This window comes from Rosa rugosa, chromosome 2 (assembly GCF_958449725.1).
Source record: "Rosa rugosa chromosome 2, drRosRugo1.1, whole genome shotgun sequence".
NCBI classification, from domain to species: domain Eukaryota; kingdom Viridiplantae; phylum Streptophyta; class Magnoliopsida; order Rosales; family Rosaceae; genus Rosa; species Rosa rugosa.
The window spans coordinates 43807021-43829352 of NC_084821.1; positions in this window are offsets into that span (position 1 = coordinate 43807021).

Here is a 22332-nt window from a genome sequence, read left to right on the forward strand (position 1 = left end):
GTCGAACCCACGAGGATTGGATTCTTTTCACTAGCTAGGGTGTTAACCTAAGGAGAGCTAGAATATGCAAATGTACAATCACAAACCTAAATTTACAAGGAAATCTAGGCTTATGGTGAGTATGTGCATTGTGGTGGTAGTGAAATTGTTTGTTGGATAGAGTGGTGAACCAAATTAAAATAAATGCTCAAATATAAACTAAACTAGTAAAATAATGGATGAAGTTAGGGGTTGGATTGTCTACCACTAACCTCCCTTGCAAGTATTGAAGTTCAAATACAAGTGATGCTATTCTAATTTTCCAATTACCCTCTTTGCATCCGGATAAGACTACAAAGGCTTAAACTCCTTTAATGTTATTAATTCCAACCGGATAAGTCTAGAATTAACTACCTAAGAACAATTCCTATTACCGGTTAAGTCTCAATTCATTGTTCCTAGATGCATAAAGCTTTGAGTTTAGATAATCATGCAAGCAAACCAATCCTAGATCTAGGTGATTTTAACTCACAACCTTCACATGCACATAGAGGATGCTATCATGCTATCAATGCTCAAGGTTAACTACTCCCTAAACATTTTTTCATGAGATGACAAACACAACACATTCAAATTAGTTAAGTTTGAATAAATGCGTTCACTTCTTGAATTAGCATATGAAGATGAAAATCACAAATAATATCAAATGTAAATTAAAACAACAATTCATACAAGTTTGGCTAGGGCTTTCAACCCTAGCCCCAACAAAGTAACTACTCATTCATAGTCATACAAATTGGCAGCAAATCTATAAAGTAAATCAAGGTAAATTAAAGAGTTAAGGAAAGAATGAACTAGTTGAAGCTTGACAAATCAATGGCTAACTCCTTCTTTGTTTTCCTCCTTCAATGCTCCTTGAATCCTCCTTGATGGTGGAATGGATGGGTGATAAGCTTCTTGATGGTGATGATAAATGGAATGATGATGAAGATATGATGCTCCTTTGGCCAATTTTGAGTGGTAGTGATGGAGTAATGGTGGTGGTGATGGTAGTTGTGGTGGTGATGATGGAGGAGGAGATAGAGTAGATTGGGTATTGTGGATTTGGATTTTGGGAGGTGGATATGGAGGTTTTATGAAGGAGATGAACAGAAAAAGAAGATGTAATGGGATGGAATGGTTGATGTTGAGAGTGAGAAGAGAATGTGTTTATATAGGGAAGAAAAAGAAGAGTGAAATGATGAGTGAAATAAAAATAATGAAAGTGGAGTATGGAATTGGTTTGTAAAATATGGAAAAGATGGAGTAATGATGAAATGAAAGCAAAGCATGAAGGTGCAGAAATATGGAAGTGATGATGATATATTAAAGAGGATGGAGTATAAAAATATATCCAAGGAAAAAGAGAAAAGCATCTAGCTTTCTTCATGTGGGTAGGAATATGTTGAGCTGTTTTTTTTAGGTCACTTTCTGCTCCTTTATTCCTTCAATTATTTCTCCACCAAGACTTCATCATGGGCCTCCGATTTCTTCATATCAAATGTTCCTCTATGAGTGTAGATTATCCTGTTAGAATTTCAGAATTTTTGGAATAGTAGTTGGGCCGAAAAATGCTACTGGACTCCTTACAGGTCCAATTTACCAGTTTTGCTTCTGCAGAAAATTGAACTGATTGTTTGAAGGCCTTCCACTTCTATCTGGCTCCTTCACTCTTCATAAGAAATGTTTCTTAGGATGTCTAGAATAGTTCTAGAGAGTTTCAGCTCATTTGGAGTTCATTTGGTCACGCGTCCGCTCCTTCTTCCTTGTCTAGATCACTTTCTCCTAGCCAGAGTAAGAAAATGTTTTAAGGTTGACTTTTTAGTGCATTTCCATTCTTCTCCATCATTTCCTAGCATGATAAGGAAAACATAATAAATATATATAAATAAACACAAAGGTTAAGCACAAGTACAAGATTAGGGAAATAATGAAATTGGATTAGTCAACATTAAATTTGGACTTTAGAACAAGTAATTTCCATGTTTTAGGGGACAAATATATATATGAATTATGATCCAACACATGCTAGTCTGAATATAGCTCCGTTGAGAATTTGAATGATCAACCATTTATACACTATTGTTCCTTTGAGAATTTGAACGATCAACCATAACTCATGGAAATTAATTTCTTGGTAGTGATCTGCACTTGGAAACTTACTTTGTTTTCATGGAAGATTTAAACTCTAAAACTAATTGTTCTTGTTTTCCAACATTGGTCCTAGCTTTTGTTCAAATAGGCTCATCCAAAGTGGATACGATGTCTAGGCTTGAGTTGAGATAAGTGTACTTAAGCGAGCTTTGCTCCGCCAACATCTCTTCTTTCTTACTTGGTCGTGTTTATTTTGGAGTTACCAAAAGAAGTTGAGTGATACCATTATTAATATTAATAGTTATTTGGATTAGATTTTGTTTCAAAACTTTGGATGTAAATCGTTGGCTTTTGGTATTGAATAAAATTTGAGTTGTATTCTATCTCTCAAACTTTATTCTAGCATTTTCTTTTAGGAATGGACTCAGGAGAATTATAATGTCTCACAGATAGTGTGACTACGTAAACCATTCTCCACCATAGGCAATTATTTTTGGATATATTGCCTACTCATCCCTCTATGACAACAATGGTAGGCTCATCAAACTTGATTCAAGGCCATGGAAAGGCCCAATGTAATACCCCAAAAATTTGTTATTATTTTCTGAGGATTTTCCGGAATTAATTTACTGGTTGTTGGTACGAGTATGTGGTTCGTGGGTGGAGCGGAAGTGTTTCGGACGAATTTTTCTTCGAAAACTATGCTTTTAGGGGGGGTGGAAAGGTTGACTTTTTATACGTTGGGTTTCTCAGAAAACTTCCTTCATGAAAGTCGTAGAGCGCGTTGATACAAGTTAGTGGACATGTGGAACGCGGAAATCGGAGTTCGTATGAAGAAGTTATGGCCATCGGAAAAAGTTTCCATTTTAGTATATATTGGGTTTTTTTCGGAAATTGGGTCATAATTCCCAAATTTCCATTTTTGGAAACCCCTATCTCTCCGTTCTCTCTCCTCTGCGCAACCCAGACCTGACAGAAACCTGTCGACCCGACCCGACTCGTTCTCTCAGCTCCGGCCACCTCTGGTGACAAGACAAGCCAAGACCGACTCAGAACAACCTCGTGCGTCGCTCTGTGGTGGTGGTTTGCAGGGTGGTTCACCGGAAAGTGGAGATCGCAGACATGAATAGTGGCGGCGGTCCGACCCCTTCGGAAATCCACTTTTTCGACAACGTCTCAGCCGATCCTTTTCGGTTTTGGAATCTCCGCCTCCTCTTGATCATCCTCATACCCGCCCTGAAGGACGATTTTGCATGTGGAGTGAAAGATCATGGGTTGAAGTCAGCGGTGCACAACGAATCTAGAGCTTGATCAGACGGTAGCAATTGGTCGATCTTGCAAGCTTGATCTAGGACGATCTAGACCGATCTAGGCTTAGCTCCAGGTATGAAAGTTCCTCAACTCTTCATGATCAACATTTCTGTATGGCTTGATTTTTGTGATTTTAAGTTTAGCCGGCGACGGTGCACCACCGCCTGTGGCGGCATTCCGGCCATGTAAGGAACAGTTTCTGGTTTTATATATCATCTACTCATCGATACGAGCGTTTTGATATATAATACGTAATTTTTGGAGATCGTATGAATATGTTATGATTTTTACTGTTTCGTACCGTTCGATTATTCCATCCGTGTAGATTCGAGTGTCCAATTGACTTGTGGTCTCGGATGAGGTTTTGCCTCGATTGGCGTAACTTTCGGGCTATAGTTTGATTTGAAGATTCGAACTTTAATCGCTTGCTTTGAAATTAGTTGCTTTCGTACCACAAGTGGTATTAAGATGTGACCTTGATGTGATTAGGTACGTGGAAAGTGTGTTGAGTGGATTGTGGCGATTAGTGCTTCTCTCGGTTTGTGTCTGAAGACACAACGGGATTTAGAGGTGAGTAATCTCACAATGTTCATTTACGAACGAAGTTACCTTTATCGGTTTGAGAGTTATTTATTTAACTGCAAACTATAGTTGGTATTAGTGGGCATTCCTGAGTGAATGACTACGTATACATATATTTACGTGAAATATATATATGTATTGGTGGTTTTTGTTGATTGATGAAAACAATATGCATGATTATGCTGATTTATTGTTTTGTGGTGTGCTTTTCGGAAAACAAATGATTGTGGAAATGTGGATTTCTATTGTTTTGAAAAGCATTGAGATTTGTGTAACATTTTGAGTCCTGCGCGACTTCTTTAAATGTTTTACTCTGAGGGACCGAGAGGCCCGAAGATTTAATGTCACAAGTTGACTTTTGGCAATATATCGAGTAATCACGTCTTTGGCCGGACGAGTGGTTACGATTTTAGTTAGAGCACTAGTCTGTCTGCCAGTGTAATTCATGGGGTAACGGAGTGAGGTTATATCTAACTCATGAGTTTGTCTTTTAAGGAATCAAGGAGTAAGTTGCTTTCCTTATATACGATTTGAAAGAAATCAAGGTGTGAGTTGCTTTCTTTATTTCATGATTTGAAAGAAATCAAGGTGTGAGTTGCTTTCTTTATTTTGTGTTTTAAGGAATCAAGGAGTGAGTTGTTTTCCTTATACACGATTTGAAAGAAATTAAGGTGTGAGTTGCTTTCTTTATTTCGTGATTTGAAAGAAATCAAGGTGTGAGTTGCTTTCTTTATTTTGTGATTTGAAAGAAATCAAGGCGTGAGTTGCTTTCTTTTACTTCGATTTGAAAGGAAATCAAAGCATGAATTGTTCTCCTTTATTTCATGTGTTAAGGAATCAAAGTGTGTGTTGTTTTTCTTATCATTTGGGTGATCAAGTTGCTTCCTTGAGTTGCATTACCATGACTTTGGATATCATGATTTGGGAATCCACCTTTGAGCTTTAAATATGATTTCAAATATTACTTGAAGGGTTTTGTTTTGGACTATGATCATGGATTTGAATGCTGAATAGAGACATGAGCATATAGATTCCTTTATGAGTAGCCTTATTGATACATGCTATTGAAATAAGTGGAAATGATAGTTGATGCTGTGAAATATGCTTATTGACTGTTAGGTTTAGAGGACTTAAGCATGTTGTTGTTGTTGTTGTTGTTGCTGGTTTTGAGTTTACTCATACAAGCTTGCAAAAGCTTACTAGGTTTATGTTTGCAACCCGGTGCACTATTCCATGGTGTAGGGGTTTATCCTGCAGATTAGGGTGAGCGTGGTTGAAGCCGTCGATTTTCCTTGTTGTTGTAGTGGTAGGTTTATTACCTAATTGTGCTACGCACTTATTAGTCTTCCGCTGTGTAATGAGCGTAGTGTGTGTAGTTACTTATTAAATTGATGTTTCAGTTTAATTTGTAAACTTTTCTTAATATAATATGTGACTCTAAAGAACAAGTCTGTATTTACATTGTGGGTTCGGGACATCGTTGGGTGCCTTGTTTAAAGGAAAAATTTCTCAGCTATTTAGTATTGGTGTCCGAACCATCACGCCCGGTGCTCTGTATTTGATGTAATTGTATTATTATTGTGTCTGAAATTCCGGGCGTGACACCCAATTTCTGTTGCCTAACGTTACCATGATCAATGTCACAGAAGCTCTCTACGCTCCTCGAGATAATAGAACCCTCTAGAGTTTTAGAGGTATTCGAGCCAACGGATATCAAGCAGAAACTCATTGTGAAAATGGGAATGAAATTCATTACCTCTAATGATTGTGGAACTAGGCGCATCTTACAGAAACTTATATATCTCTTTAGTGAACTCTACGTTCCACTATTCGAGCTATTCAATCTAACAATGTTATAAGAGATGATTTATGGGATTTTGAAACATATTGGCTTTGGCACCATAGATTACGTCAGGGTTGTGATATAATGATCAATATTCTTAAGACTTCACAAGGACATCCTTTCTTTTTAGCTACACGAAGCGAAAATCAAAAGTTGATTCATAGAGACCCTCGGACCGCAGCCTCCGTCCACAGCAAGCCACTTGTCGACGCCGCCGCGGTTCCCCTACAGACGCCAAAAGTTGCGCCATAGTCTCCCATTATGCTTCTACTGCCAATAGTGTTGCCATGGCCTAACCAAAATCCTCATCGGTTGCCTCTAAGGCCCATCGCTCGTTTTTGCAAAGCTTGTTTCTTAGGAAAATTAGGCATGAGACAGTCATACGCAAATGATACGAAAGAACTCATTCTGTTTTTACACAAAATTCAATTGGATATTTGTGGACCTATTCAACCACCTTGCAGACAATTTAGATACTTTATGGTGTTAGTTGACGCATCGTGATTACAACAATTTTTATGCATGTAATCGTATCTAAAACACTAGAAATAAGTTAATCCTCAAGTCAATTATTATGTAATTAATCCACTTTTATTTATTTTGTAGGAAATAAGTGTAGTTGCGGAAATTGAGATCAAATGGCGCGAAATTAGAGCAAAATTGAATTGTTGACAAAAGAACGAAATAGACGATGCCGGTCAAGTAAAATTGTGAAGGAGTAGAATTCAAAACCATAATATTGCACACGGTGGTGTCGTAGAATTATAAAGGTTGAAGTTAGGATAAGAATGGAGCTTAATTAATTAAGATAATTAATTAATGATTAATGACTTAATTAATCAAGTAAGGCATAACTTAATTAAATGTTTAATTAAACATTAAGGCATGCACGTGCAGCTTGTTTCTTCTTCTTTGGTCACTTACCACAAAATGGTGACACGTGGCCCTATCCATTCTTTCTCCTCTTCTACACAGCCACACATCCTTTCCTCTTCATACTATATATAGACCACGATCTAATTATATATGGGGACATTACCATACAGATCACAGCAACCTCAACAGCCGCACACCCCATGCCTCTTCCTCTCTTCAACAGCGCCGCAACTTGCCCACTCTCCCATTTCACTCACTCTTCTGCATTAAATTATTGGGTTCTTCTCAAATTTCATCAAGGAAGATCATCAAGACCTTAATTTCATCTTGGGTAGTTAGGAGGATTCAAGCCAGCTTAGTTTTCTTTGTTTTCTAGCATTGTTGAAATTAAGCAAAGCTTATCCTCTCTCTTCTCATCTATTTTCCATAATTGAACATGGTTTTGATGTTAAATCTTGTTTTAATTATGAGTGAGTAGTTCAATTTAGGGAGTTAGGGTTGTGAAGCCCTAACTCATTTTGTATAAATGTTGATGCTTTAATTTTAATAAATGCAATTTTCATTGTATAAGCTTTAAATCCGAATTTATTGGTCCTTAGAAGCATGTTTCTAGGCTTTGTCACTCTTTGAAATTATGTTGTGGGCAATTCTGATGAATAGATTGATAAATTGACAACTTATTGGTCTTGTTGCATCTAGGATTTAAATTTGGTAACCATGAGCTACCTTAATTGTAGCTAAGCTTGCTTGAGTCTCTATTATCTTGCTCTCTAGGCCTCTAATTTTGGATATTGCGGCCTTGACCAGTGTAATGCCCAAATTAGAGAGTTGATTGTGGCCCTAACCGGTATAATCAATACACCGAAAGGATAATTGGTTTAGTATTCTTGACCGGTACTAGATACGGGACTTAACACATATAGGAAATGCATGCATTTATGAAATTGACATCAATGTTTACAAGATAGTTAGTGTAAATTACCCGACACTCCCATGTTCCAATTAATTTGAAATCCGAATTTAATTTCTTGTTTGATAATTAGTTGTTTGCTTTTATTTTAGTTTGCATTTAATTTAGTTAATTCTCAATTCAAAACTCCCAAACAAAATTCTACCTTCCATTGTGCATAACTCATTTGGGCTATAAGTTAGTGGCTTTGAATAGGCATAGTGTGAGCTAAGCCGAGCATTGCCGAGGCTTAGTGCCTTATGAATATTATTTTGCTTTAATTTATTTTTATTTTTCATTGTATGCTTTTAAGTTATTCTAGCGCCAATTACCTCGATTAAGTCCAACACCTAATCCTTGAGGTACGATAATCAAGGTTTTAATACTTCCCTTACTTGACACGATTTGTATGCTTGCGAGAGTATATGAACCAAGTCAACGACACGCTGGTCACATGTCACACTCTTGTCCACACGTAATGCTACTTATGCTAAACTCCTAGCGCAAATTATTTGTGTACGTGCTCACCACTCACCACCCGGATTATTTTATTAAGTCAATATATCTTGACAATGCTGGAGAGTTTACGTAAAAAACTTTCGACGATTATTGCATGTCCATTGTGATTGACATTGAACATCTGATTCTCCGGTTCACACCCAAAATGGTCTCACGGAAGCCATTATTAAAAGATTGAAAATGGTTGCTAGAATGTTGGTAATACGTACCAACCTTTCAATTTTTGCATGGGCCTATGCAATAATTTTGCACACAATTGTACTTTTTCGTCTATGACCCACCACCACTCAACCATTCTTTGCGTCACAGTTGGTGATTGAGCACAAGCCTGATGTCTCGCACTTATGCATATTTAGGTGCGCAGTTTATGTGCCAATTGCGTCACCGCAATGTACCAAAATAGGGCCTTAACGACGAATGGGTATTTATGTATATAATTCTCCATCCATCTTTCGCTATATAGAACTCTTGACAGACGATCTATTTATCGTTAGAATTGTAGATTGTAAATTTGATGAGATAGTCTTACCATCGTTAGAGGGAGATAAGAATGTTAATGTTCAACAAGAACGACGGGAATTGTCGTGGTCTATCCCTACTTTGTCTCATCTTGATCCCCGAACTACAAAGTCCGAAATTGAAGTGCGACGAATTGTCGATCTTCAGAACGTGGCAGATTCGTTACCTAATGCATTTTCTGATATCGCGAAAGTGACGAGATCACAATACCAGTTGCAAATGTGCCCGCTAGGATTGACGTCCCCAATGCTACTCCTGGAGGTCAGGTCATGCTGACACCCCCTAACATAAAACTTGTTGGACATAAATGGGTATTTGTTAGAAAACGTAATGAGATTAGAAAGTCTCCTTGTGGCACAAGGCTTCTCTCAAAGCTCTAGAGTCGACTACAAGAAGTCATAATCTTTCGTAATGGACATTATAATGTTCCGTTATCTTATCAATTTGGTAGTTTCTGAAAAAATGAACATGCAGTCTATAGATATCGTCACAACGTATCTCTATGGGGATCTAGATACAAAGATATATATGAAGGTCCCTCATGGACTTCAATTGCCCAAATGAAGTAGCTCTCGACAGCGGAGCGCATTTTCGATTAGATTAAAATGCTTACTTTATGGATTAAAACAATCTGAACTGATGTGGTATAACCGTTTACGTGATTACTTGATTAGGAAGGGATATACCAATAACGAATTATGCCCATGCGTTTTCATTAAGAAGACCAGTTTTGGGTTTGCTATTATTGCAGTATATGTCGATGACATGAACCTATTTGGAACTTTAGATAAGTTAAAGAAAACCGTAGAGCACCTAAAATCCGAATTTGTGTTGAAAGATATTGAGAAACATGATTTTGTCTTGGTTTAGAACTTAAGCATTGTACTGATGGAATTCTGATTCATCAATCGGCTTAAACTCAAAAGATGCTTAGGCACTTTAATGAAGATAAAGTTAAGCCTATTAGAACTCTCATGGTCGTCTGTAGTATTGGCCGTAAAAAGGATATGTTTCATCCCAAGGATGATGACGAAGACTTGTTAGATGCTGAAGTGTCATATCTAAGTGTAATAGGCGTATTGTTGTACTTAGCACAATGCACAATTGTTGTACTTAGCACAATGCACAAGACCGGATATCTCATTCATTGTGAACTTGTTAGCTAGATATAGCCCTGCGCCAACGCGATACCATTAGATTGGTGTAAAAAATATCTTTCGATACCTAAAGAGTATGATAGATATGGACTTATTCTATCCCTATAGAGAGAAAATTGCATGATGAAATTGGACTCCGCATATCATGAAGCCACCGCTGGCAGCGTGCACCCTCCCTCCATCAAAATTGGAATGACGTTTTGATGGGATTTGCTGATGCTAGATACCACTCTGATCCATACAAAGAATTTTCCTAAACTAGTTATGTGTTTACTAGGGGAAACACCGCGATATCAAATGTCTACTAAACAGACACTTGACGTCGTTATTTCTTCGAATCATGAAAATTATTGCTCTTCATGATGTTGTTTATGAATGTATATGACTTAGGTCCATTGTTAAGCTTATTCGTGCTACATGTGGTTTAAAGTTGTCACGCCCCTGTTTTTTAACACAAATAAAAATCGATATATAATCCCATAATTATACATGCGTGATCGTTCAACCATCAATACAAAATACCTGGGAACTTTTTCCCTTTAAACCAAGTACATACTGATGCCCTGAACCCTCAAAGTTAATATACACTCGCTCCACAAAGTTATATATTACACAAGCTTACGAATTAAATTGTCAACAACAAAATAAAACGTAAATGCTCCTCAGAGCTCACTACAAGTGGAAGTCTTATTAACGGTAAAATCACAAAAATGGCTTCCTACCGTAAAGCTGCAAATGGCGTTACCTCAGCATCAGCCACGATTATCCTGACCTGCAGGATTAACCCCTACACCGTTTGAATGGTGCACCGGGTTGCCACACAACAAACCCGGTAAGCTTTTGCAAGCCCATATGAGTAACTCAAAACACACACGCACAACTCGCCCTACGAGGAAACCCATCAACTCGTAAAAAGGAACACACACCCTGTTTTCCCAAAAACAACACATTCTTTTCCCAAAAGAAACAACTCAAATCACCCCGTGACGGAAACCATATTAATTGAAACTCTGACAATTCAATATGACACACAAGTCCTCCCCAGACATTTAAAAGAAAGAATCCCCGAAACTCCGTTTTAAAACACATTCTCAAATCAACACAAGTCACCTCGTGACAAAATCATATAAATCGTTAACCTAACAATTCAAATATGATAAATCGATCCAACCTGAATAATATAAGTCAACTCACGACAAAACATATCATTTGTTAACCTAACAAATAGAATATGAAACTTCGGTCCAACCTGGACAAAACATCAACACACATCAATCATATCTATCGTTAACCTAAAAAATAGAATATGATACACAAGTCCTCCCCGGACATTTAAAAGAAAGAATCTCCGAAACTCCCTTTTTAAAACACGTATTCATGAGCATCAAATAGCTCCTTGCTACCCCCCATGATACACAATGGCAACAGACTAGAGCTCTAACTAAATCGTAACCTGTTACCCGGTCAAGGTTTATGTAATACCCCGAAAAATCCAAATTAAATTCCTTGGATTTTTAGAAATGATTTCACGGTAATAGGAGCGAGTATGAAGCTTGGAGAAGTTGTGGAGTTAGTTCGAACGATTTTATTTTCGAAAAAGAACATTTTTAGTGGGTCGTGAAAATCGACTTTTTATACGTTCATAATTTGGGAAAATTTCCTTCATGAAAGTTGTAGAGCTCGTAATTACGAGTTCGTGCATACGTGGAGCGTATTATTCGGAGTTCGTATGAATTAAATACGAATATTTGGAAAGTTGAGAAATTTCTATAAATATAAGAAATTTCTGAAATTTTTCATAATTCCCAAAAATTTTTTTTTTTTTTTCCATTTCCTTCCCCAGTTTTCTCTCTTCTCTCTCCTCTCCCCCGACTCTTTTCTCTTCCGGCTGGGCTTTCTTCCTCCGCCTGCCGCGCCGCCGTCCGGCCACCTCAAGCCGCCCTCGAGGTGTCCACAGACTCGCCTCGACCTCACCTAGCTGCTAGACATCACCTTTTCCACCGGGCCGGCCTCAATTCCGGCAAACCGGAGCTGCAAAGTTTGAGCCAAAAACGGTCAACGCCGGTTTTCTCCTAGGTCCGGCCACCAAAACTCACGATCTTTATCTCCCTGAACTCGCCTCAACCTCCTGATCATGCTCCAAGGAGGATCGCCCCTGGTGTGAACAATTTTACGTTCGTCGGAGCTCAACCCTTCAAAATCGAAAAATAACCTTTCGATCAGGATATCTCGAGTTACAGGCCACCATTCTTTATGATTCTTGGTTTGATGAACTCGCCTTGAGTTTCTGAACAAGTCTCCAGAAAGGATCGAAGCGAGTGGTGGAAGTTTTTACGTCGAATTCGAGCTCGCCGGTTTCTACAAATTCTCCGGCCACCTCGACTGTTCTAGGTAATTTCGACCCCTTCCGGTCATTTCCAGCTTACATGCTAGTTAGGAAAGTTGTTAGGCTTGATGAGATGAAGAGGAGCAGCCTGGCCCCGACACCATTGGAGGTGGACGGCGGCGGCTCTGCCCCTAACTCCGGCGGCCCTTTCCGGCCACCTCCGGGGGTCACAAGTTCAGTTTCTGTGCTTCCACTCAGATTTAATGCCACCAAAGAGAGTAGGAAGCTAATGTCATTGGGAAATGTCACAAGTTCAGTTTCTGTGCATTTTTAGATTCCATATTTCAATACGATCATTTCGATATATTATACACAATTTTTGGATATCGTATGATTAAGTTATGAATTTTTACGTTTCGATCGATTTCGATCGTTCGATTTATGATCTGTGAAGATCGGACAGTCCGATGGACTTGTAGTTTTGATATGTTGATCGTATGACTGTCCCGATGACTTTGTGTGGTCATGGGCGAAGATCCGACGGTTGGATCTTCGTATAATTGTGAAATAGTAATTTGAAAGGCGATTCGTGAGAATCCGACCGTCAGATTTTCGTATAATTTTGTGGAGATGTTTGTTAGGGTGGTTCAAGAAGATCTGCCCGTTGGATCTCCGTGATAATTTTGGAGGATGATCCTAAGGGCGATCCGTGAGGATCCGACCGTTGGATCATCATATAATTTCGATCCGACCGTTGGATCATCATATAATTTCGATCCGACCGTTGGAACATCCTATAATTTCGATCTGACCGTTGGATCATCACATAATTTTGATCCGACCGTTGGATCATCATTAAGTTAAAATCTGACCGTTGGATTGACGTATATGTGTGGTTTATGAATGTTTTGCTAAGTTAAGATCGTATCTGATAGGTGATCGATGGATTGATTTAGCAGACGATTTGTGAAATTGTTGTTTGAGCTGTTAGGAAGACGCAGCTGGATTAGAGGTGAGTAAACCTCACGTGGTTCATATTACGAACCAAGTACATTTAATTAATTTATTTTGTCGTAATTGTGTGAAAATATTTATGGAATAAATATTGTTTTAAATCATATGGACTTGATCAACTACGGTGCATAGGTAAGTAAAATGATTTTAGCTATACAAATGAATTTCATGTTTTTTATGCTTGAACTATAGTTGGTATTAGTGGTCATTCCTGCGTGAATGACTACGTGTGTGTATATATATATATATATATATATATATATATATATATACATACATACATATATATACAACGGTTCTCCACTGCGGACGTCCGCAGTTTTTCGATCCGTACGGATTTCCAGTTTTGATCCACTTTTCGATCACATTTTCACATCTTAACCGTTCAGTTTTTAGGTCCTAATGTATAGATCACCTCTGTAAAATTTCAGCAAATTTGGTGATCATTAAGGCATTCAAAACTGCAAATTACAACAATATATACGAACGGTTCCGGTTCGACAAATTTGGTTCGTTCATGTAAATTGCAGTTTTGAATGCCTTAACGATCACCAAATTGGCTGAAATTTTGCAGATGTGATCTATACATTAGGACCTAAAAACTGAACGGTTAAGATGTGAATGTGTGATCGAAAAGTGGGGAAAAACACAAAATCCGTACGTTTTTGCTTAGGTGCGGATATCCGCACCTGAGCAAGATTATATATATATATATATATATATATATATATATATATATATATATATATATATATATATATATATATTTATGTGGAAATATATATTTGATGACGTGACATTGTGATATGAGTGAATTGTGATGTATTGAGAATATCTTTTTGAACTGTTGCTTATTGTGTTGAATGAGTAGTCGAGTTCAGTAAAGTTTTGAGTCATGTGAAACTTTAAATGTTTTTGGGATCTACGGATCTCGGTCACAAATAGTGACAAAGGCAATTATATCGTAGGTTTGAACCTCGGCCGAGGTGACAGGCTACGATTCAGTTAGAGCTCTAGTCTGTCTGCCATCGTATTCAGGGAAGTAACAGATGGGTTACATGAAGCCTTTGAATACGCATTGTTTATTGTATTTCCGGGGAGTAACAGGAGTGGGTTACATGAAGCCTTTGAAATATACGTTTTTAAAAGAGAGTCTCAGGAGTATCCCTTCTTTTACGTTGCTGTGTGTTTTTGGAATTACCTTGTGAGTGTGTTGGTTGCCTACTTAAACTGTAAGAATTGTAAATTAATAAATCAACAGTTCATTCTTGTTTACTCATACGAGCTGTCAAAAGCTTACCGGGTTTGGTGTTGTTGCAATCCCGGTACACTATTCAAACTGTGTAGCGGAAACTCCTGCAGATCTGGATAATCAGGGTGGGGACCGAGCTGGTTAAGAGTTGTTGCACTTACTTTATTTTCCTCTTATTGTGAGGTTTGTTATGCTCAATTAGAGCTTTACAATTTTACTTTGCAAGAGTGAGTTGTCATAATTAATTCGATTTTTCGAGATTTGGAATTTGAGTGTCGTGTGGTGTGATTATTATGAAAAAAATTCAGAACGTTTATTTGATTAAGTTGTTTAATTCATGTTTCGGATTTGAATTTATTATTCAAAATTCGGGGCGTGACAGTTTAACCTTACGATATAACATTGCCTAAGGATGCAACCTGCAACCCCGGATCCTTAGGCCAACCTGACCCTCAGATCAAAACATTAAACGAGTCGCATTGGACCCAAAATGTCAAATCAAATCAAACGGATAAATCACAACCTATGACTCCCCAAATCCTCGGACCACCGGTCGTTAGATTAAAACATTTAAAATGGTCATACCTGACCTGAAAATATTACCCAACCCAAAAGGAGAAGCACAGCCTGGCCTGTAACTCCCCAAATCCTCAAACACTTTTCAAAACAATAGGAAATACCCATTTCCCACCATAATTGTTTCCTGAAAAGTCACATCACAAAATGAGAATGAACTCACCCACACATATATATTTCACGTAAATATATATATACGTGGTCATTCACTCAGGAATGCCACTAACACCCACTATAGTTTGCAGTTAAATCAATAACTCTCAAAACGACAAAGGTAACTTCGTTCATAAATGAACATTGTAAGATTACTCACCTCGAAACTCCCGCTGCGTCTTTACACTACTAGACTACTTACAGAACGCACTCTGTCAAGCACCTAAGGAAAACACAGCCTTAATTCAGTCAACGAATCACAATTAATTAAAGTTCGAATCCCCAAATCGAACAACAATCCCAAAGTAACGCAAATTGAGGCGAAACCACATCCGAGACCTCCCAAAGTCTCCAGAATACTTCAACGATCGATATGACTAAACCACAAGTCGATCGGATGCTCGAATCCTCACGGATCGAATCATCGAACGGTCCGAACCCGTAAAAATCACAACATATTCATACGATCTCCAAAAATTACGTATTAAATATCAAAACGCTCGTATAAACAAGTAGATGATATATAATACCAGAAACTATCCAATACATGGCCGAAAGGCCACCAAAAACACCGCCACAGTCGGTGGTACAACCACCTCAACCTCCACCCGCCAAAACTCAAACTAGATTAATCCAACCGTCCAAAATGTCAAGAACACCAAATAGATCAACTTTAATACCTGGGGTTCAAGCCAACACAACCTAGATCGCCGTCTATCGCTGCCACAAGCCGCCGTGAACTATTCACCTTGAGTTGATCCGATTCCAACGTCGATAAAAAAAAAAACACCACAGATCGATCAGGGAGGCTTCCACGAACTCAACCTAGAAAACTTGAAGCCGTGACGTCGCCAGAACTAGGATTTCTGATCGGGTCTGAGAATTGATGCTAGAGGCACCACCGTGACCGAGAATCGATGCTAGAGGCCACCACCAGGAGGACCAGAACAAGGAGGCGAGTCGGTCTGCCCAGGTCCCGCCACTAGAGGTCGCCGGAGATTGGCGGAAAAGCCGGGTCGGGTTTCCGGGTTCGGGTCGGGTTTGGTGCAAAGATGAGAGAGAACGGAGGTTCTGATTTCCGGAAATAGAAACCCATTGAAAATAGTAAATTTCCCGAAAGGGAAATTTCTATTTATAGTGATTTCCAAAAATATCCAAAACTTCCGCAGACCATAACTTCCATATACGAACTCCGATTTTCGCGTTCCACATATCCACGAACTCGTATCGACGTGCTCTACCATTTTCATGAAGGAAGTTTTCGGAGAATCCCAACAAATAAAAAGTCAACCTTTGCGCCCCCCCCTAAAACCATACTTTTCGAATAAAAATTAGTCCGAAACACTTCCGCTCCATCCACGATCCACGAAATCGTCCAATAACCACAAATTAGATTCCGAAAAATCCTCAGAAAATAAATACGAATTTCCGGGGCATCACAAAAGTTTACCACAGATAAACCTACGTGCATTTATGATGATAATGTCGCTTACATTGAACAAACGAAGCAAGGATTTGTCAAAGGCGACAACACCAAGCATATATTGCCTAAGTTTTTGTACAATCAGCAACAACGAACGCTCCTCAAGATTGAAGTGAATCAAGTCCGATATGAGGATAATGTTATAGACTTATTTACTAAGTCAATGCCTAAATCCACATTCAAGAAACATGTAGGAAACATTGGCCTAGGAAATTTATCCGACCTTCCATGATTATCGTAGTCAGAGGGAGATGTTAGTATCAGTGGGAGGTTTGACAGTAATGCTATGTTCTTGAAATGTGAAGAGTGTGTTGTACTCTTTTTTCCCTTCAATCGAGGTTATTTTTGTCTCACTGGGTTTTTATTACTTGGCAAAGTTTTTACTGAGACAATGTGAGGACCACCATCGACGTCTAAAACATCATATTTGGATGACAAAAGGGGGTGTGTTGCAAGAAATCAAGTATTGTGTGCCTAGTTCAAATAGGTTTAGGACTACTTAGCTTGGTTGTAATAGGGTTAGCATATTCCTACTTGTACTCGAAGATTTGTAGATGTAATCCTCTATATATAGTCATATAGATGCCTCGATTATCAATGAAAGCATCTCAATGTTCTCCTAAATTTTCTTTCTCTAAAACAAAAGAGTTATTTTTAGGGCTAAATACTGTTTAGTACCCTGTGGTATGAGACCAACATCAATTCAGTCCCTCGGCTTTCTATTTCATCAAAAACACCCCCGCAATATCATCTTCTCATCCAATAAGTCCCTCTGTTGGGATTTCGTCAATTTCAGACGTTAACTCCCTGACGTGGCCTTCCAACTCAGCAAAAGTGGGGCCCACATGGAAGTTAAATTCCCAAAATGACCCTAGCTTTTTAATATCTTATTCTGACTCCCTCGCGATCTTCTCCCCTTCTTTTCTTCTCTTCTTCTTCGTTTCTGCTCAGGCTTTGAGACACCCGCTCATCCCACCTCCGCCGCTCCCCACCGACAGTCTGGCGCGACCTCGTCTGCAAAGCCATCCAAATCATCCTCGTCTGCTCTGCCTTTGATCCTCAAATCCCTAAACGCCGACGCCGATCTCGCCCTCCCAATTTCCCAAACGACTCCGACTTAGATTGGTAATCAGACCCCACTTCTCCGCCTCAGACCCACGACTCTCACTCTCTCTTGTTAAAGGATATCGTGTGTGGAACAATCATGGCCACTAGAGAAACTGGACCACTACAGAGCATTGAAGATCTGGTTTTGCAATTTGCACTGTGGAACAATCCAGTTTTGCAATATGCACTTTGGACACGAGGTCTGACTTGGGCGGAGGGCAGAGAGAGGAAAAGGAGGTTGGATTGGGAGCGGCGGTGGGTTTGGGCTCCGTGTGCGGCGGTTGCGGGGGTAAAGGTAGAGGCTTTGAGAGAGAGAAGTGGTGGGTGGTCCATTGGTTGCTCTGACGAGTCTGGTGCTGAAATTTGAGGGACTGATTGGTAGGTTTGGTACTGCTTGGTCGCTGTGATTGATGCGGCGGCGTTGACGCCATTTTGAATTTACAGAGACATAGAGAGAGAAACAGAGGGAGAGATTATGATGGGTCAATAATTAAGAGAGGGTTTGGTAGGGTTTGGTGGAAGGAAGAAGAAGAAGAGAAGGTGATGATGAGGAAGCCATTGGATATGGCAGAGATTACAGAGAGAGAAAAAGTAAAAAAAGATTGAGTTTTTAGAGAACCTGCAAACACAAGCCAGAGAACAAAACATGAGAAGGACGATGAAGTGTTTTTAAACTATTATACAAATATATATTGTTTTTATTTGCAACATAACAATCCATGCAAGTAGTCTGATGGTTGGTGCTTTTATTTTCATATGTGTTGGGGTGGGTTCGAGTCTCCCCAACCTCAAAGTCAGAAGTTTATTTAAAATTTTTCCATATCTGGTTGGCCAGGGTCATTTTGGGAATTTGACTTCCATGTGGGCCCCACTTTGCTGAGTTGGAATGCCACGTCAGCGAGTTAACGTCTGAAATTGACGGAATCCCGACGGAGGGACCTATTGGATGAGAAGATGATATTGCGGGGGTGTTTTTGATGAAATTGAAAGTCGAGGGACTGAATCGATATTGGTCTCATACCACAGGGTACTAAGCAGTATTTAGCCCTTATTTTTATAATCAGGGATTGTCCATACTAATATATCAGAAGAATCAGTAATTGAGTATTTATTGGTCATCATAAATGAGTAGAGAAGTCTGCTATATGGGAGAAACTCGAAATGCTAGCTTCTCTTCCTTCCATTTTAGTATGGGATAAGTTTCCTTTTTGACGAATTTGCATGATATATATCCCGAATCATTTTGGCGAGAACGTGAGACCTAACCTCTTGTGAGTTCTGAGTCGGCTCTTACTTTGGTATGTCATATCAATGGATCCAGCTCCTCTAAAGTTAGGAGCTGTAAAGTTGCATGAAGTTAATAAAATCCAAACCATTTAAATTTAGGGTCCTTGACCCAAAGCACTAAAATATGCAAAAATTATCTCACTTATCCCAACAATAGATTTTTGTTTCCACATACACATGCAATTTAACAACAAATGACCTTTTTGCCTGCAACCCAATTAAAGAATTACAACCACGCCACTCTGTCTCTGTCTCTGTCTCTGTCTCTGTCTCTCTCTCTCTCTCTCTCTCTCTCTCTCTCTTTCTCTCTATCTCTCTCTCTCTCTCCTACTGACCTCTAGCTCCGGCAACGTCCCAGGCCCTCCGGCGCTCAAGTATATAAAGGTCGGACAGCATCAGATCATGACCCAGATTGACGCTGCCTTCGCCCCGTTTTCATTTCAATGGTGATCAGATCGCAGTTCTGATTTCCGGCATCGCTTGGATGTTGGACCGACGCCGTTCGACTTCTCAAGGCGGCGTTAAGTGAAGACCGGTTATCTCCTCTCGAAACCACTGGCGGTGGCGGCAAGAGCAGCCCTGAAAGCTTTCTGTGTTAGCCAACATGTTTCCAATTCCGGCCATTTCATGTTGTCTCACCGGTGCCGGCAGCTTTGTCTCGAGGTCAACAATCTTTCTCTGGTCTTCCTTTGTCCAAACAATGACTAGTGATTGAGAAATGAAGTCAGAAACCTTCGTGAGTTCTTCAGTATTTTCCGGAAACTCCAGCATTTTTTTAGGACGATCGAGGTATCAGAATTGTTCCTCCGGTTGAGTTCTACATATTGGTACTCTTCGTTTTCAATTTCAGTTGGAGTTCAAAGAATTGAGATTTTGGGGCCATCTCAGGAGAACGATGATTTGGGGCCCAGAGCTTTTCTCTGGGTGCCCAAATCAATTTCTTTCTTTCATTTGTTTTTTTTTTTTTTGGTAAAATGGGGGCAGAAGGCCCAGAAGGAAAGAAAAATGAAAAAAAAAAAAGTTCTATTAGGGCAATAGAGTTCTATTAAATGTCTATTGGGGAGCAATAGACGTTTTGAATTGATGTAATCTCCTAATTTTTTTTTCTTTAATCAAAGTTTTATTTGTCTAAATTTAGGGAGATTAGTTCCCATTCCGGCGATGAAAGTTCTATTGAGAGGCAATAGACGTCTACTGGGAGGCAATAGACGTTTTGAATTGATGTAATTTCCTCTCTTTTTTTTGGAGAATTTTTCGAACAGTACATGAACTAAAGGTCACTGTGAATTAACGTGTCTCACTTTACACTAATTACATTTTGGTACCTGGACTATAAAACCCGACTACATTTAAATACATGACGTTAACTTTTCCGTTACAGGGAAGCCAGTTGGCATATTTACAAGGGTAAACTTGTCTTTTCAGTGAGCCCAAAGATGTGGACGAACTTTGATGGGGTTTGGGGTTGGGGACCGGTGAAGTAGCAGCAGCAGAGGGGCCTCCAGAAGCTCAAAGGAGACCTTAGTTACAAGGTCGATCCCCACACTCTTCATTCCGGTGAGATCGTTTCGCTTTCACGCCATACTATTAAGCTTGGAGCACGGAGGAGGAGTAGTCCTCGTCCGCCGCCGTGCTTGGGTGTCAGGAGGACAATGAAGGTTTTTGGTTTGTTGGTGTTTTCTTCGGTGACTCTCCCTTTAACCTCAAGTCCCTTGAAGCTGTAAGGATCGTTTTCCCTTCTTTTCATTTTCTACCGTAGCTCTGTCCCCTTTGTTCTTGTGATTATGGCTTCTTCTTCTTCTTTTTTTGTCATTTTTATTTACAGGTTTGGTGTTTTGACTGATAGTGGGTTTGGGTTGGATTGTTGATTCTGTTTTTTGTTTAATTTTTGACATGGTGGATGTTGGGTATGAATTTTCTATGCTAAAAGTGTGGTGTTGCAATTGTATATGTATATTTACAGATGTTTATCAAACGAAGAGGAAGATATCAATGGCTACAGAAATGACCTTCCCAAAACGTCTTGGAAAATTTCCGCTAGTTTTTTGTGGGTTATTTTCGCTATAATTCAATTTCAATCGTGTATCATTTTAAATGCCCATTCAATTGAGATCTTTATACTGTACCATATGGAATGGATGTGCAAATTTCATATACCAGCGGCCGTGCTAGTAGGAGAGCTTATTCTCATACCAGAACTTCCTTTTTCTACTGATTGGGGTTTTGTTCTTCTTGTTCTTCTCCCGGCCCCATCCCAATCTTTCAATTCCCCAAAGACTACCTTGGGAACTTCTTGTTTTGTTTTCCTTTCTTTTCTATTTCATCTGGTTTGTGTTTAAGAAAGAAGAATAGCTTGGAAATTTTTTTCCTTTTTTTTTTGGGCAACTTTACCTGGTCTGGGTTTGAAGAACATAAAGGAATGGCTTGGAATCTCTTTATTTTTTACTTCTTTGCCTGATCTGGGTTCAAGAACATGGAGAGAATGGCCTTGTGATTTTTCTTTTCTTTTCTATTACCATGAATTATTGCAGATGGTGTAGGGAAGGGATCCCTGCGGATAAGAGGGAGTTGGAGGTAGGATTGGGAGTTGCAGAGGATTGTGAAGAAGAAGAAGAAGAATAGAGTGAAAATACCAAACTACCCTTTAAAAATTGAATAATGACATGAGGCTATCGGTGTTATTAACGCCGTGTATTTAAATGTAGTCGGGTTTTATAGTCCAGGTATCAAAGTGTAGTTAGTGTAAAGTGAGGCACGTTAATTCACAGTGACCTTTAGTTCATGTACTATTTGAAAAATTCTCCCTTTTTTTTTTTCTTTAATCAAAGTTTTATTTGTTTAAATTTAGAGAGATTACTTCTCATTCCGGTGACCGAAAGTTCTATTGGAGGGCAATGGACGTCTATTGGGGGGTAATAGAGGTTTATTGCCCCTCTATTGGGGGCAGTAGAGGTTTATTAGGGACTAATAAACCTTTCTCACAACCTCTTTGGGGACCTCCGGCAAGGTTTTTAGAAAAGCCGGTGGGTGGCGGCTGATGACCGGAATTCGGCGGCTGGTGATCGAAATTCGACGGCCGGTGACCAAAATCCCGCAGCCAGTGACCAGACTTCTATGGTTTCTCGCTCTTCCATTTTTTTTTTTCTCTCTCTCTCTCTCTATGTAACAAAAGGGTGAGGGTAAAATAGTCTAAAAAAAACATAATTGGGTATTAGGGAAGACCTTATTAGAGTTTTAATGGGTAAGGGGGAATTAAAAAAACTTAA